This window comes from Saimiri boliviensis, chromosome X (assembly GCF_048565385.1).
Source record: "Saimiri boliviensis isolate mSaiBol1 chromosome X, mSaiBol1.pri, whole genome shotgun sequence".
Classification (NCBI taxonomy): Eukaryota; Metazoa; Chordata; class Mammalia; order Primates; family Cebidae; genus Saimiri; species Saimiri boliviensis.
This window is the reverse complement of record NC_133470.1, coordinates 34,558,711-34,575,760: the sequence shown is the minus strand read 5'-3', so window position 1 is coordinate 34,575,760 and position 17,050 is coordinate 34,558,711. Positions and strand designations below refer to the sequence as shown.

At 39.2% G+C, this 17,050-nt stretch overlaps 1 protein-coding gene across 6 annotated transcripts in view; it reads right to left on the bottom strand.

Moving 5' to 3' along the window:
• Positions 1 to 17,050, bottom strand: part of SYTL5 (synaptotagmin like 5) — a 221,133-nt gene that overhangs the window by 120,150 nt on the left and 83,933 nt on the right. The window contains exon 1 of one of the 6 annotated variants that reach the window (XM_074391441.1): positions 8,373 to 8,471. The exons of the other annotated variants lie outside the window; for them this stretch is intronic. The gene's annotated coding sequence lies outside the window, so the exon portion shown is untranslated. Of the gene's footprint in view, positions 1 to 8,372; positions 8,472 to 17,050 lie in introns of those variants that run through there. 6 annotated transcript variants of the gene reach the window in all.

Genomic DNA, 17,050 nt, shown 5'->3' with positions numbered 1-17,050 from the left:
GTACTATATTTTCCACTTAAATGTATATTTCCTGCTCTATTATTATACCTGCTTTAATGCTTTTTCCTTATGGCTGATGGTACAATGATAGTGAACACTCTGCACTTATATACAAATTTCAGGCCCTGTTATGAATTCTTGGTTTATATATATGAACAGTTCAATCTTTACAGTGTGAAAGGAAAATAAATCTCTGGACACCAAAATCACTAAACTGAAGGGAAAAGTCAAGCAGGGAACTGCATTGGGAAAACCTGCCTCCCATTCTATTCCTAAATAAGATACCTACAAAATAAAAAAGCTACATATCTCCCTCACAATTTTCTCACAGGGAAATTTCTTGTGGACAAAGGACAGGGAGAACTCAAAGCCATTTCTCTATCACAGGAGACAAATGCATGTCTGATTGCTTCTTTTGTCCTATTTTTTCACTAAGCCAGACTAAGACATAAGTGACTAATTCCTATAAATTGTACTTATCAAAATCTCAAAAGAATGCAACCATTTGTCTCTTATCTGCCTATGAACTAGAAACCCCATCCCTGCTTAGAGTTGTCCCACCTGTCTGGATTGAACCAGTGTTCAACTTATCTGTAGTGATTGATGTCTCATGCCTCCCTAAAATGTATAAAACCAAGCTGTACCCCAATCACCTTGGGCACATGTCATCAGAACCTCCTGAGGCTGTGGCACAGGCACATCCTTAACCTTGGCAAAATAAGCTTTGTAAATTGATTGAGACCTGTCTCAGATACCTTTTGGTTTACAACATCGATCCTTTGATTTAGAAACTTTCATTATTCCCGTATTACAGATAGGAAAACCAAGGCAGAGGGAGGTATTGTTCTGTGTGTACATATATATTATATATATGTATATTTAATTCTACAATATTATTATAACATAACATACAATTTAACACATAGGGGTGTGTGTGTAATTTTGTATTGGTCAATCTTATACCAATGCCCAGCACTCCTGCTTTGGAGAGTACACATTTGTACATACTGAAAGAGTTTTATTATATTACAGTGTAGGCAGGATGTAGAATATGACATCAGAGCAGATTACCCTGACCATAGAAAGAAATAAAAGTTGTAGCAGTGGTCAGAGTGTGGAGAGGATAGAGAGGGAAATGGGATTAGGGAGGGCCTGCTGCTACTTGGCTCCTGTGAGCAGGAACAGGTGGAGCTAAGCTAGGAGAGGAGAAATTTGTGGCGATTGAGGGACTAGAAGGACTGAGGGGCCCAGTAGATATAGGGGCCTCGAGTAATGATGAGGGGCCCAAAGAATGCAGGGTCCGCTTAAGAAAAGATCATGGAGAGGAAACCAACTAGTGAGATGCTGGAGACGGGGTGAGATCAGTGACAGCTTCACAGATACCAGCATAGATTGAGTGAGCCAGAGAATCAAGGAGAGAGGTAAAAATTGGTGCATCAGGAAAAAGTATCCCAGAAAGATGCCTTTGAAACTTACTTAAGCTGACCAGAGTGACTCTGGTACAGAGTAGGAACTCTGGTTTAAATCTTGGCTCTAAAATTTCTGAGAAACATGAGTGAACCTCTGTATGCCTTGGTTACATAGAAAACACTTGAATAGTTCTTGAGTCATGGTAAATCCTCAGAAAGTGTGAGCCTTTGCCATTATTATTAGGACAGTAATGAGCCTTTATTTCATGTTTGCTGACCCAGGTTCAATATTTTTCCCAGTATAAGCAGTGAAAGATTATCACTAGATGTTATTCTCATTGTTCAGGAATCTACTCTGTAGGTCTGAGTTGAACCAATATTTAGTTATATCCTATTGTGCTTAAGTATAAAGCCAGACATATGACTATTATTCACAAGAACAATAAGAGTTAGATGGGAATTCACTTGAAAGAAAATCAATAGCTCTTTGATTGTTGTGTATAACTGAGTTAGAAATAACCTTCCTGTGTTTGGAGCTCAAACTCTTAACAGTCAACAAAAGTAATTAGATGGCAGCTGTGAGTAGTTCAAAGCAAGTTAAATTCTTCCTTCTTGAATATTGCTAATGCAAACAGAACATCTCAATCTACTTCTTTTCATATTACTGTCAGGACTTCCTTGTAGTTAAGATCAATAGTATTCTTCCTGTGCTGGTGTCTCAATTAGTGGGAATTATTCTTTATCACAAGATGGTTTTTTAAGTACATATTTAGCTCTAGTCAAAATATGCAACTTAAAAAATATATGTTTGTGGCCACAGACATCTTTGGATATACCATTATCTGTTGAAAGTTGATAAACATGCCTATTGTACAATAGGCTCTTACTGCTTTGTTTGAAAACTGATCTTTGATATAATGTCACTTGACAATGAAATCAATTTCAAAAATTTTAATCATATACTGATTTTAATGTAACTTCACACCAGAGACTGAAGGCTATTGTTGTACATAAATAGCTCTTAGGGGGATATATTAATGGATTTGCCTATACTCTGCTACTTATATTAAGTAAATGTGTTTGAAATTATCACTCTTGTTCTGTGTTTACCAAGTGGGCTGTGGCTGAACTTTCATTTTTAGAATCCAGATAACAGTATATTAGTATTTGGAGTAGAACATCATTATCTGATGGTTACTTTCCAAGTTTGATTTCTCTATTGCACACCCCCACCTCCCACCCTATCTCAACTAAATTTTCTGCTAAAGTCTACCACTTCCATTCTTAGTAAACATTGTCAATGCTAAATGGTTGTTTAAATTATATTATTTGGTCTTGAGGATTTTACTTGCTTTAGAATGATGTGTATCTTAGAGTTTTCTTGTATTTATTTTCTTGGTTTCCCTCCAAGTCCTGAAACTCTATTGGAAATATTTTTTGACTGCACAACACCAAAATGAAAATTCTACTGAAGCCTATTTACATGAACCAGATGTATTCTTATTCATTTAAATGAATCAGACATATTCTTATTGTAGGAACAGAGTGTTTCCTGGCATTCTGTTAGAAAGATTAAATCAAATTAGCCTGGATAAGTCAACTGTTACAAAAATTGGAAACTGCTAAATTAAACTTTAACAAGAGTTACAAATGACACTGAGCCTTCTTGGAAATGAAAAAAGTTATTAAGTGTTCAGTGAAGGTAAATTTGATTTTAATATTCTTATTCAGTGAAGAAGAAAATGAAGTAAAAGCCCATTAAGTCATTTTTGTAGCTGATAATGCATAGAGAAAAGTTAAAAAAACCAAACTCCAGTAAACTACGGTGAGAGAACATTTAAATGAACAAGAAGTAGTTAAAACAGGAAATACAAAACAAACTCAGCAACTTCAAAAATTGAACCTGAACTTTTGAAATAGTTAGCAAAGACAAGGATGGAAACTCACACATATCCCAGAAAATATCCCCATGGGTAGCAGCAGCAGTTAAGTACATGGGTAACAACATCAGTTAAGTACAGGTCAAAGCAGTATAATACACTCTCTAGGAAATAGCATCAGTATTTGAGGGGTTTTATGCTCAAATACAGAATAATGGATGAGAAAAATCAGACTCTCCTTGCACAGCATTACTGGACATTGGATTACTTAGTGTAAATCTTATGTAATTAATGTTTATCGATTATGAAAAATTATCAAACATTTATTATCACTTCTCAAAAAAAAGGAGATGCAACATGTAACAGCAGTCTAGGGCTCTAGAGCATGCCTTCTTAACCAGATTGTAGAACACAGAGTTTGCTGAGATGTTAGCACTCAGTGACTGAGAAAACTGGTTCCAGTGCTGGGCTGCTTGGATTTGAAACCTGGTCCAATTACCAATTAACCTCTATGATCCTAAGTTTATTCTTATGTAAATGGTGGTGGTAATGATGTTGATGATGATGATGATGGCATTTATCTCATGAGGTTCTTGTGAAGATTAAATGAGTTTAAAAATTTAAGGCACTTAGAACAACTCTTAGAATATTCTAAATATTATTATTATTTTTCTTTCTAACATGAAACAATCAAACAAACTAATCTCCAAGTAAAAATACATACTCTGGGCAATAATCCTATACATTGTGAGGAATGGTATTACTAAGGCCCCTTGTCCTCTGAAATGCTATAAGCATATGCTTGTTAAAGAGAGGGATTTCTGGAATATAGAGGACAGTTGAGTCAGCTTTCTCAACATTTGGACATTTATTTGGATACTGACATTTTGATTCCATGATATACTGACATATTTCACAATACAAAAGGGCAAGCTAACATTTATTCTTCTTTATCAAAAATAAAATGTATCTGAAAGACTGTTATTCCGATTTTTGTGCCCTGAATGGTCAATGAGAATGTTCATGCCTCCATCATTTGCTCAGTTCTGCCCCAGATGGCAAGACGATTTTTTAAAAAATCTGGATCATGAGGTATTCATCTCAGTACAGGTGTCCAGTCTGTAGCTCTGTGCTTGCATCCTTGCTGCACCTAAACCTCATCTGGTAGCCCAGTTTTAGTACCTGGCTCTCACCTCATAACCACACTCAGCCTCACTGGCCCCCACCACCTCTTCCACATTTGCAGAGCACTTACTATATGCTAGGCACTATTTTAAGTATTTTACCTCTACTAACCCTTCTAATCCTACAACACTGATATCAGTAGAAACTATTGTTATCCCAATTTACAATGAGAAAACTCAGGAACAGGAAAGCCAGCTAAGTTTTCCCAATTTCATACAGCTGATAAGTAGCATCAAACTCAGGTCATCTGACTGCAGAGTCAACATTCTCAACCCTTGCACAATATTATTTCAATAGTTAATACCTGGGGCTTTGGCCTCTGCTCCTGAGTTATTCTTCCAGCAATAATTCTTACTTTAATATCTATATAGTGCTTCATAGTTCAACATGATTTCATCTCCATGACCATATTTGTTCTTGTGACTGGTGTATGAGATAGGATGTGTCTGAGGAAACTGGGTCACAGAGAATGCACAGGAGGCAGTGAATGGTAGAATCAGAACTTAACCTGGCTGTTTGGCTATGTTCTTTTCACTACCCCCAGGATTCTGGGGCTTAGAAAAAGAAGATATCCATGAAGTGTGGACTTCCTGATGGAGATGGGGCCTGACAAATACCTTGAATTATAGGTAGCTGATAGACTGAGGGAAAAAAAGATGAGAAAATAGAGAACTAAAGAAAAAATAACAGAAAAGGGAGATGAGAGAGGATGGCTGCTAGATACCTTATAATTAAAGAAATGAATGGATTTGGTAGTGGTTCAGATATTGAGAGCAAAGGAAAAGCTAGAAGCAAAATTGACTCCAAGGTTTCAAATGTGAGAACCAGGAGATCATTAATGCCATTCACAGAAACAGATGAAATGAAAGTGGAAGTGGTTTGACATAAGGGCTGTGAGTTTGGCTACAATCATGATGAATGTCGTGTAACCCTTGGACATACAAGTGGGAAAATGTTTAGCAGATGGAAAGATAAGATGTGGAAATGGATGTCTTGGAGGTGTCCTCTTAGAGGGGATATTTAAAACTAAGGGTTGATAAGATGTTGCAGAGGGCTGGGCGTGGTGGCTCACACATGTAATCCCAGCACTTTGGGAGGCTGATGTGGTGGGTCACGAGGTCAAGAGACCCAGACCATCCTGGCCAACATGTTGAAACCCCGCCTCCACTAAAAATACAAAAATTAGCTGGGCATGGTGGCAGGCACCTGTAGTCCCAGCTACTCAAGAGGCTGAGGCAGGGGAATCACTTGAACCTGGGAGGCAGAGGTTGCAGTGAGCCAAGATCGAGCCACTGTATTTCAGCCTGGCAACAGAGTGAGACTCTGTCTCAAAACATAAATAAATAAATAAGTTACAGAGAAAGAAAAAATGTAATAGGATATAGGCTAAATAAATGCTAAACCTTTGAGGGAAATCCAAACTTAAGGAAGAGAAAAGAAGAAATAGGCAAGAGGGAAAGTAGTAGAAAAGTAGTTGAATAAATAGTGTGGAGTCATGGACAACAAGGAAAGAGAAAATTTAAGAAGTAGGAATTGATTAGGTGTGTCACATATAGCCAAGGGAATGAATAAAATGAGAATTTGGAAAAATATTCCTTACAGCCCTTATCACAATTGTAATGAATTATTCGGGTAATTAACACCCTTCCTAACTAGACTGGAGATACATAAAGGCTTACTTAAATGTTCCCTACTGTAACTTCAGTGCTCAGCAATGTCTGATGCATAGCTGTCACTAAATAAATATTTATTGAATGGATGAATGAATGAATAAATAAATGAATTCATTTCGATTTCCTAGCAGCACTACAAGTGACCCTTGGAAGTACAGTGTTAATAAAGCGATCAAGATTGATTTTATGTCACAGGGGAATTTGAAAAAAAGATTTTAAAAGAGAAAGTGAGGCAGTAGGGCATGTTTTATTAATCACTTCTTAGAGAAATGTTTTTGTTAAAAGGAGAGACCAGATCAAGTAAATTTTCTATCTTAGTACACTACATATTTATTATATTTTGTTCCTCCAAGAGCTCCTTCCCATTTTAGATGATCTTCCAGAACTTAATGTAGCCACTGCAGTTGCTAACTGTGCAAGTAATAGAAGCACCATCTGCTCTTTTTCTGTCTTCAGTAAAATCAAAAGTCCATGGGCTAGGGATGATGGAGGATGTAGAGAAACAGAGGTCAAAGGAAATAATGATACTCCCCACAGAAAGAGATAACCAGGAATGGAACTAGGTTGGAAAGAAGTTCTGTGAAATCATGAAAAATGTGTGAATGTATATAGAGGGGTGAGAGAGAAAGAGGGTGAGAAAGCACAGACAAGTAAGATACGAATGTGCAAAACATATTTACAAGTAGATTCTAAGTAGAATGTATTAAAGATGATTGGCTAAGTGCTTACGTAGGCTGGCAAAATAGTCATAAGATATATCATCATATAATAGAGCTTAAGTAAAACAAACTGCTCATTTTACATATTAAAGCTGCATTTCCTTTTCCTTCCCTTAACATACTAAATAATTATAAGGAAGTAGTTTCAATAAAAATCCAATAATTTTATTTACTAAACCTATTAGAAGACTTTAACAAATCTGAATAAATAGAAGGATAACATAGCTAATCTCCAAACTTAAAATAGCAAACAATTTCAGGAAATCATGAACACATAGAAAAAAATATGATTCAACAATTAAAAGACCAGTAAGACATTTTCTCATATTTTGTCAGATATTAGTTGCCCACATGTAAATATGCACGTATATGTGGGTATGTACATACATATATCGAGGAATGCAAGGACCAATTTAAGGATTTCACTAGAGTCCAATCAAATGGTTTCATGCATTTAAGACATAGGGTATGAATTGTAACACTGTGTGTAAGCTGTTGTCCAAATAACATATAAGCAACTTATTATACAATGAAAAAATTAAATACTTAATTCCTGTGTTTAAAATATGTTTTAAGGAGGCTAGTATTTAAGGCATATTGCTAAATGCATTATTACATGTAAACAGTATTGTATACTATTTTGGATGCCATAAATACATAACTCCTATTTTCTCCAAGTATGTGCTTTTCTCCAAGCACATGCACATACTTGGAGAAAGCAGGAGTTATATATTAATAGTTGCAAAAATACATTTTTCATTTAAATAAGGAAGATAGCATTGGTAATTAAAACAATCTATATTAAAGAGAAAAATTTTAAACCCTGATGCATATTTTCAGAGTATATTCATATTCACAGTTAATATCTCATTTCTGTAGGCTGTTAAAATACCATATTCATGTGGAAATTATTCCAGGGTTTTCAGACTTTAGCAATCCTTTTACTGAATTTATATCCATACTGAATATCTGTCCATGTGAAAAATGGAACTGAATATTATAACAATTCAATAATTCCAAACGAAACATCGGAAATAAATAGATAAAAGAAATTCAGAGCAAGAGGACCATCTATGTTATATGGAGATATGAGAGGTTTATATACACAGGTGTGAGAGACTTATAGCAAAACAATGCAACATTTCTGCTGTTAATTTGATTTTTTAATGTCTCTAGAATGCATATTCGTTCCTGGAGGCACTCACTCTTCAGCAGAACCTAGTGCAATGCTTCATTTCATAGATCAGATCAAGTGTAATACAAAAAGATACTTATAATTCCCTCCTCAATCCATTAAACTCATAGTGACCAATGGTCAAAATGTCCCTTCTGTACATGTTTCTCCCTTTCTTTTTTTATTGTAAAATCCAATATCAAATGGTAGAAGGAGCTGTTTTTTTCCTGACCAGCAAGTCTCACTATCCACCCCCCGCCAACACACACACAAAATACAGAAATCAAGAAATCAGGTATCACACTGGAGATCCCTAAACACATTAGTCTTACCTTAATCTGAAGGGTAAATGTTTTTGTGGGCTTATTTTTCTCTTAGACACACCAACTATAGAATGTTGGACTATTTGACCCTTGTGAAGTGCTTGGAGCAGGAACTTGAAAAACCAGCCTTTCATATTCCCACAATCTATTTACACATTGGACACACCCAGTAGCACAGAGTAATGTTTATCTGTAGTAGACAGCTATTCCAAGAAGAAGGCAGTATCTTTAAAGTTGAGCTTTCAAAAAGGAATGTCTCTGTTATCACAGGGGAAAGGTAACAGGTTTCATCTAAAGCACATTTAAAAAGATTTTTGACATGAGATACTTCTTACACCAGTGTTTTAAAGATGATTAACTCTTTTAATATTCTTCTATCCCTGAAAAACTCTATTCTCAAAAAACATGGGAAAAAATGTAATGATAGCAATGAACACATATGTGCTAGGTACTGTTGGAAGGGCTTTACATATATAATCTCCAATAATTCTCCAAATTTATTAGGTATGTACTATTATTATCCCCATATTACAAATGAATAGACTAAGTAGTCTGCCCACAGTCACCCAGTTAGTAAGTGCTAGAGTCAATAGCTAAATCAGGACACTCCACCATAGTCCAGGTATCTGATCATAGCACTGTACTGTGTATGTATGACTTTTAGAAGACAAATGTGTAACAGTATGTGATTACTCAGCTGGACATTATAGAACGAGTGAGGAGGTTTTCTCAGTTCTTGTACTATGCTGAATCTTTAGTTGAAGAAAGTGAAATTTTTGTTAAGATTACTTCCCCCAAGATGATTATCCATTTATATTACCATTGCCAGGTCCCTTTTAGCTGCAGCAGGGGACCCCAAAGGTGGGGTCCTGGAGAATAAAAATCATGAGTCCAGCTTAAATTTTACATTAATTATAGCTAAGTATATAACACAGAGTAATGTTTATCTGTAGTAGACATTAACATAACATACTTTCTTATGTTAAAAAAATCATGGAAGGTAAGTCAATACAATACCTTAAAAAGCTTTAGAGCTATATGTTTTATTCTATTTTTTCAGATTGGATGATTGCTTTTTATCTGTCTTCAAGTTCACTTGACTCTAGCCATCTCCAAATGAATGTGAGCCCATCTAGTGTGTAATTAATTTCAGTTACTGTGATTTTTTAAGTTCTAAAATTTCCATGTGGTTATTTTTATAGTTCTCTTTTCTCTGCTGAAATTCACTATGCATATTCATAAAGATCATATTTTCCTTTCATTCTTTGAACATATTTTGTTTGTTCTTTGACCATATAATAATTGATTTAGTCTTTTTTCTATTAAATTTAACAACTGGGCATTTTGGGGTCTGTTTCTACTGATTTCTTTTTACAACAATAGGTGATATTTTCTTTTTTTGCATGTTGATTTTTTTTATTGTATATTGGACAATGGGGATCATACGGTGTAAAGACTCTGAGTTCTGTTATCTCCCTCTGAAGAGTATTGATTTTTGTTCTATTAATATTTGGCATTTCTATAGGATTGGTTTGGTTTTGCTAATGTAGATATGTAGAAAGTCTAAGGTCCTTCCCAAACTTGATGAATTTGGGGAGATCAACCTACAAATTCTGTCTCCCCTGTAGATCTTTTAAGGGCTGAGTTTTAGAATTTTTTATTTGTAATTTTTATGGAAACATAATAGGTGTATATATTTATGGGTTACAGAGATATTTTGATGCAGGCTTGCAATGTATAAAGGTCACATCAGGGTAAATGGGGTATCCATAGCCTCAAGCAATTATCCTTTGTGTTACAAACAATACAATTGTACTGTCTTCATTATTTTAAATGCACAATTAAATCATTATTTTTACTATAGTCACTCCGTTGTATTAAGAAATACTATGTCTTATTCATTCTTTCTATTTTTGTACCCATTAATCTTCTTTACTTCCCCCCAGCATCTCACTACCCTTCACAGCCTCTGGTAACCATCTTTCTACTTTATCTCCATGAGTTTAATTCTTTCAATTCTCAGCTCCCACAAGTAAGTGAGAACATGCAAGTTTTTTTTTCTTTCTGTGTCTGGCTTATTTGACTTAACACAACAACCTTCAGTTCATGCATGTTGTTGAAAATGACAGAATCTCGTTCTTCTTTATAGCTTGGTAGCAATCCATTATGTATATGTACCACATTTTTAAAAAATCCCTTCATCTGTTGATGGACATTTATGTTGCTTCCAAATCTTGTCTATTGTTAATAGTGCTGCAATAAACATGGGAATGCAGATATTTCTTGAATATACTGATTTCCTTTCTTTTGAGTATATACTTAGGAGTGGGATTGCTGGATCGTATGGTAGCTCTATTTTGAGCTTTTGAGGAACCTCCAAACTGTTCTCCATGTGATTGTACTATTTAAATCTAAGATCTCAAACTGTGAAACTACCAAAAGAAAATATTGGGGAAACTCTCTTAGGACATTTGACTGGGCAAAGATTTCTTGAATAATACCCCACAAGTACAGGCAACCAAAGCAAACAGGGACAAACAGGAACACATCAAGTTAAAAAGCTCCTGCATAGCAAATAAAACAATCAACAAAGTGAAGAGAAACGTATAGAGTGGGAGAAAAGATTTGCAAACTATTGATCTGACAGGGGATTAATAACCAGACTATATAAGGAGTTCAAATACCTCTATAGGAAAAAAATCTAATAATCTGATTTAAAAACAGGTAGAATATCTCAATAGACATTTCTCAAAAGAAGACATACAAATGGCAAACAGGCATATGAAAAGGTGCTAAACATTAGTGATCATCAGAGAAATACAAATCAAAACTACAATGAGATGTCATCTCACTCCAGTTAAAATGGCTTATACCCAAAAGAAAAGCAGTAACAAATGCTGGTGAGAATTTGGAGAAAAGGGATATTTGTACACTGTTGGTGTGAATATAAATTAGTACAACCACTCTAGAGAACAGTTTGAAGGTTCCTCAAAAAACTCAAAATAGACCTACTATATGATCCAACAATCCCACTGCTAGGTATATAACCAAAAGAAGGGAAATCAGTATATCCAAGAGGTATCTATGCTCCCATGTTTATTGTAGCATCATTTACAATAGACAAGATTTAAAAGCAGCCTATATATCCATCAAAAGATGGACAAAAATACACAGTGAAGTATTACCAAGCCATAAAGAATGAGATCCTAACATTTGCAACAATATGGAAGGAACTGGAGGTCATTATATTAAGTGAAATAGGCCAGGCATAGAAAGACAAACTTCACATGTTCTCACTTATTTGAGGGAGCTAAAAATTGAAATAATTGAACTCATGGGGACAGAGAGTAGAAGGATGTTTACTAGAGGCTAGGAAGGGTAGTAGGGTACTGGACGAGAAGTTGGGAGAGTTAATGGGTACAAAAAATAGAAAGAATGAAAAAGACATCAATTCTTTCTATTTTTTCTATGCTAGCACAACGGAGTGACTATAGTCAAAAATAATTTAATTGTACATTTTAAAATAATTAAGAAAGTATAACTGGATTGTTTGCAACACAAAGGATAAATGCTTGAGGTCCTAGATACCCCATTTACCCTGATGTGATGATTATGTAATGAAGACCTATATCAAAATATCTCATGTTGATACAAGAGGAGGGCAGGAAAGTGCTGGGTAGGGGAGGGTGTGGTCCTTGGCTAGGGCTCCACCTCTGGACCTGTGACCACAGACCTAGGTGAGGATAGGCATTTTTTCTTGTCCAAATGTTGCATTTCCCAAGACCATCTTGGCCTGCCGCACCCCCACCCTGTGCTTATAAAAATCCCAAGACCCTTGTAGGCAGAGACACAAACAGCTAGACATCAAGAGGAGCATGCCAGCAGAGCACACAGACAGGCACTGGCAGATGCTGGCAAGTTGGCAGGCCATTGACTGGCAGAACAATCAGGAGTTTGGCTTGGGCGGTCAGCGGAGAGCCCAGCCACTGAGTGGGTCTGGCTCTAGGGGAAAACCACCTTCTCACTCCATCTCCCTTTTGACTTCCCTATATGCTGAGAGCTACTTTCACTCAGTAAAACCTTGCACTCATTCTCCAAGCCCATGTGTGATCTGATTCTTCCAGTATACCAAGGCAAGAAACCCTGGGATACAGAAAGCCCTCTGTCCTTGCGATAAGGCAGGGGATCTAATTGAGCTGACTAACACAAGCTACCTACAGATGGCTAAACTGAAAAAGTGTACTGTAACACATGCCCACTGGGGCTTCATCTGTAAACATCTACCTTTAGACACTGCCCTGGGGTTAGAGCCCCACAATCTTCTGGTCTGCATGCTCCCCCTAGGGGTTTGAGCAGCAGGGCACCGAAGAAGCGAGCCATACCCCCATCGCACACCCTGTAAGGGGGACGAGGGAACTCTTCCCATTTCTATGTAACCCATAAATATATACACTTACTATGTACCCATAAAAATTTTCAGAAAATTGACTTTTGGACAGGGGCTCATCACAACAACATTTAAGACGATGTCAGTGGACAGAGTCAGAATTTCCAGAACACCTTAGCTGAGAAATATTTGTGTTCACAACACAGTTTAACACAGTGTTCAGTGGAAAAAAAAGTAGGTTTGCAAAGTCTAAGGACCTGTACTATAAAATCTACCCTTTTCTCCCAACCTGTCTGGCCTTCCCCAAATAAAACACAAGTTAAAGTTCTGGAGACTGAGTTGTTAAATGAGAGTGTTGTCAAGACTCACTATCAAGAGACCTCATGAGTTATTTTGGGTGCCTTCCTAGAAACCCAAGAGACCCCAACATCTTGGCATTGAACACATGAGCTTCTTTTTCCCAGAAGAAGATGTACATTAAGAAAATGCCAAATGCAGATTCTATTTATTGCCCTTCCTTACATTTAAAATCATACTTCTAAAATAATAGAATACAATAAATTCACTATTCCAGTGTTATACAAACTGTGATTTTAGGAACAGTGTATGCCTACAAACTTTTTATTACTGATTGGCTGCAACAGGTACAGGAATTGAATATCACCATTCAGGATCCTTTATAGAACTCTGGCTTTGCCACACATTTAAGTGAGTGAGGTCATCTTATTGGACAAGGTGTATACCAGTCTGGGTGTTGTTAAACTCCAGTGATGATTCAGTGGTGAGCCATACACTAGTCATGCACAATAGGACCACATATAATCTCTCAATTAAATAGAACATGAAAAATATAAAATACTGGCTTTACACCAAAAATAGTCTGAGGAGTGCTGCACTGCACTATACTATTCGAGAAGGAATCCTTCTGAACATTAGACTTGGAGATGTAAATTGCAGTGAGAATAATGAACTCATCTATGGGAGCCAGGCATATACTTTAAGGAGTGGGATGAGTCAGCAATTGGATACAATAGGGAAGAATTAGTGTTATGGGATCTTTAGGATAGTGTTTTTCTGGTCAGAAATCTCTGTGGCTGGTAGCAACTTTGAGTTTTGCTCGGGCCTGCTGGGCTCATTTTGTCCACTCAGGCTGGTAGGCTGTGCTTGGCTTATGCTACCAGCCTGGGTTCCACACCTGCCAAGGTGAGTCAGGTGTGGAACAGCAAGGGGTGTGTGAGCGAGCATGGGGTTTGGCCACTGCACACAGTCAGACATGCCAGCTGGTGAAGCAGGGTGGGTGGGCAGCTCCAGGTGCCAGAACAGGTGCCAGCTCTCTGTGAGGCGTTGTTGGACCAGGCACATGACAAGCATCTTCCACATCTGGCACTGGGGATCATGGTGGCACTCAGAATTTTGAAGATGCCAGGAACCGCAGAGTCCCAAAGAGGCAGTGACAGCCCTGGCTTAAGGAGTTCCCAGGTCTGTGCTCCCCAAAAAGCCAAAACTTTTCTCTCCTTTTTGCCTACAACGTGGCAAGCAAGGGGTATGTTTTAACCCGGTTTGTGTTAAAGCTCATTTAGCCCCACCATTTTATGGGTCCCAAGTTCTTGTACGTGACCAGGAAGAATGAGGTACACAGACAAGTGGAGGTTGAGCAAGATGAAGAAGAGCTTTACTTAGCAATAGAACAGCTCAGTCTCCCACAGGGGCCTGCTCCTTTCTGCAGCAAGGGTGTCCTGAAGATTGTTCAGCTCCTAGCAGAGAGGAGACCCTGGAGTGGGAAGCTCCTCTTGGTAGGCAGGTAATCCTGTCATCTTCCTGGCTCTCACAGAGAGGAGGACCAGGGGTTGGTAGCTCCTCTCTGCAGCTGGTGGTCACAACATTTGCTCAGTTCTGGCTGAGTCCTCTGGCTTTTATGGGCCTCAGAGGGGAGGAAGTACATGCTGAATGGTTCATGGGTGGCCATGGGTGGGCCCAGATAAAGCACCACAAATTCCTACTCTAGTCTGTGGGACTGGCAGCCTAGTCTCCAGCCTTCAGGTCCTTTCTGGCCTGAAGGTGGGGCCTAACTGTGGACCTTCCACCCGGGAACCTGTCTGCCTCCTGCTGCCATTTATGGCACACAGGTTGTCTGGGGACGTCTGCAGGCCAGCACTGAGCTTCCTTCCTATGCTTGTTGGAGCTCAAAGTCTGGAGGGGGCTAAGGCAGCAGGGGACTGGTGTGTCAGCATTGCCCAAAGCATGTATACACCTGGCCTGGCTGTGACAGCGCTTGGGATCAGCCCTGTCTTTGCTTTGAGATTTGAGTGGGTGCTGACAGCAGGAAGAAGCCAAGCAGTGGGAGCAGATATTTCCAAAAGAGGGTAGGGATGCCTGGGTCCACATCCGCAATTTAGGTGGCTACAGATGTGTCTGGGAGGGCAGAACTCCTGCCTGCTCCATGGAGAGGGAGGCCTGGGTCCGCAACCACCACTTGGGCAGCTGCAATAAACCTGGGGAGCTACTGCCACACCAATTTGAAAGGGACAGGGCTCCCAGTTGTCCCCAGCTCCCACCAGCTCCACAAAGTGTGCAGCCATGGCCATGACTCTCTGCTGCAGCTGGTGTGATGGCAGCAGCCACTCCAGTTGGGCCATCACTGCCATCACGAGGAATGTATAAAACTAGATATCTGTGGTAGCAGCTAATTATGTCTATTTAACTATGGCCAAATATATACCAGGACATTTTGATTTTCTAAGGAAAGCCAGAAATTGAGATTTTCAGATGAAAGATGTAGAGTTTTACATGTTGGCAACAAAATAATTTTCCTTAAGAACATAATGGTAGTCCTAATGATCCCATCTGCTATCCAGATTGGGTATGTGAGCTGCCACTTGGTAATCTTAGCATTAGGAAAATGATGTATCGGATGTTCATAGAAGTACCTCTCTTTCTAGAGTCCTATTTTGGGAGTAACAGAGGCACTCTCTAAGGAGTCAGGCCATCTACCATAGGCTACATCATGTAGGATCCATCACATAAAGGGAACAGGAGAACTGGGTCTTCAAAATGTTTTGCTTCCCAAAAGATACTCTAGGTGGGAGGCCAGCCTGATAATTAGGCTTTTGTGTTAAAACCAACACCATGTTGCCTTTACCCTCCAAGTCTCCTGCCCGCAGGCTCAACTCTGGTGCTCATTTTTCCTCACACACGATGTTTTCTGCAGTCTTCACCGGAGTCTGGCACAGGCCTACCCTGACACTGCTTGTGATCAGTGACCTGGGTGGCAGCCACAGTCACCCCAGCCTCTGTCCTTGCCCACTCTGGTTTTAGTTTTCCCAATTCCAATAGGGTACTGGCTGCCAATGCTGTCCTGTTCGCAGGGCAGAGGCCAGAGGGACTCCTTCCTCACCTTTCCCTCCCGCTTGTTAGATGAACACAAGACCTAACCATGGGTGGGCTCACACCTTCCCAACGGCAGCAATTCTCTCTGCCTCCCCACGTCCCCTGAGTGTAGCATTCCATGTATGTGTGAAAGGGGGATCTGGCAGAGTCCTGCATTAGTCTGATGCTATGAGGGCTGTGGACCCCATGTTTCCTGTGAAACCCACAAGCACAGCCGAGCACAATTCTTAGAGGGATGGCAGTCACTCTTGCTGACTCTGCCATATCCCTTGACTCTGCAGAAGGCTTACAACAGGGGCTCATTTAAGATCAATCTCCAAACTCCACCTCAGACATGAAACAGAGTCTGAAAGAGCCCAGAAGCCCGAGTCCTTACAGGGTCACAGTGACTGTTAGCGTTGACAACTACATAAACTGTAAGGTGATCACCTGACTACACAGAGGGACTCACTCGCCAAGGGCCACCCACTTACTATGGCTTCTCCTTCCTCTTCAGAGGTGCATTCCAGCGAAGTATCCAGGACATTATGTCTAGTTCTACCATAACCCACAGCCATGAGCAACATCAACAGCTTTTAAACACCAGACAGCTACTTAGCCAACATGTCAAGATCTGAGGAAAAAGATCAGTTCCCGGCCATTACCCATCCTAGAGGCACCACTTCTGACTGGAGGACACTGGACTAGCAGAAACCCATACCCTGAACACAAAGATGTTTCACTTTGGCAAGCGGAGGGGGCTCTGCTGTTGCCATGAAGGGATCAGCTGAAGGAGACTCCCCACCTGCAGCTGCTGGAGAGAGGCCTGCTTGCTGCTCAGATGCACAGGAGAGAAAGTGACGACCTGGGCTAAGGCTGGAAATGCTCTGCAGCTCTCCATAAGGAATCACGCAGTGGTGGCATGGGCATCTTG